The sequence below is a fragment of the Priapulus caudatus genome, unplaced genomic scaffold, assembly GCF_000485595.1.
Source record: "Priapulus caudatus unplaced genomic scaffold, Priapulus_caudatus-5.0.1 Scaffold611, whole genome shotgun sequence".
In the NCBI taxonomy this organism is placed as follows: domain Eukaryota; kingdom Metazoa; phylum Priapulida; class Priapulimorpha; order Priapulimorphida; family Priapulidae; genus Priapulus; species Priapulus caudatus.
The window spans coordinates 87,936-89,734 of NW_014577672.1; positions in this window are offsets into that span (position 1 = coordinate 87,936).

Below are 1,799 nucleotides of genomic sequence, written 5' to 3' on the forward strand. Positions count from 1 at the left end.
GTGGACGCTTTAGTGAAAAATAATGCCTAGGTATAAACTAGTCTAAAATATTCCTTGTTACCATACTCAGTTATAAATATATACAATGTATCTACCTTAACCGAACATGAGACAAGAACAACTGAACCGAGCATGCTAGACAACATAGCAGAACCCAACCTAATCCTATCAAACAATTGGGTTTTTACAATCATGTGGTAATGTTTTCCTGCACTTACAAATTTTACCACATTTCACCCCAGCCTTTCTACATGGGCAGGTTAACCTTGAACACTTAGCACATGAACAGGAGACTGACCAATGAGGCTCGAGGGGTTTCCACGATGTTGCGGGTACCAGCTGTTCTTGGTCGTTCACATAGCCACAATCCTCTGGCTTCAGTGTCTCAACGTTTTCAGGGTTGAGGTGGCACTCCAAGGCATGGTTGATGGTGTAGGCATTGTAGAATGCACGCTGGATATGAGGCAGGAGTCCCTGACTAGTCGGTGGTAGGCTGTGGAGAGAACCCTCTTTGCTGAAGTGGAAAACCTCTGCTCGATATTCAGAGAAACACTTAGCATTGCTACATCTTTTCAGTACCTTCACTAAGTAATGCTCGGCGTTGCGGGTCATGGCTGGAGAGAGGGTTGGTGGTTCCCCGAAGTGTTTCAGCAACTTTTCAGGCTCTGCCTTTAGAGCTGTTTTTTTTGTACCAACTTTGCTGGTTATGTCACACCCTGTAAGACTGTGTATAGCCGGCAGTACTGCACAGAGCCGATTACCCAGGCGCTGGAACAGGGTATGAAGGGGTATATATCGAGTTGTATCTCCCATTCCAGCTCGCACCCACAGCGACTCAAGGTTGTGTTGGTAAAAGACGGGCATGTAGTAGAGCAAAGCAACAATAATATCTGTATCGTTGAGGATTACAACACACACTTTGTGTCCTGCATTGAGAGAGTCCAAGACGTGGATGAGTATTCGGAGGTCAGCTTCTTCAAATGACGATTTAAGGTGTGGCAATGCTTTTTCCAGGCCTTGATGGACCATGATGCACTGCCAATCCTCGTCTTCTTTGGGCACTTGTCCGAGTACAGTGGGATATTGTCATGTTTCTGAAATATTTGAACGAAGATGGCAGTAGATTAGCTTCTCGAGAAGAAGCTTATTCATGTTTGACGGCCAGAATCTCTCCATCTCCTCTGGCAGAGGTGTCTCTGGTTCAATTAAACTGTACTCTATTGGTACAGTTTCAGTGCGCCTCTTTCTCTCACTATCCTTCACTGAGGGTTCATCTGAGTACATGTCGAACACAGTCACATCGCCCGAACTGATGGTATACATCCGAAATAGATACAAATCCTAAGAGGAGATCCTTGAAGCTGGAGAGGCTAGTCACACGAACGTTACGAACTGTGGCCATTATGTCTATGACATATGAAGTGTTCTTCCGATGTCTATAGTCATAGTCCTCAGGTTTGAGATTAGCCTCCAACTCCTTAATCAACAGGCTCTTCCCTGGGCTGACCATCGTCCCGTCCTCATTGAACAGGAGAGGTGAAGGTGCAAAATTATATTTCAAGAGGTCCGCGGTGGTGAGGCCACGATCACGGGCAATTTCAATCGTTCTCCCTACAACATTCATCTCCTTCACTGCTTTCTTGATGGTCTTCTGCGGCTTGTTTCGATTTATTTTCATTGTTTCCAGGTTCGCTCGATAAATACTTTCACTAAGTCTTGTGGTTTTCTGTACGAACATTTTCGAGTCGAAATGTCAAGTACTTCTCTCCTTTTGCGAAGGCACTCAGTATGTCATTTTT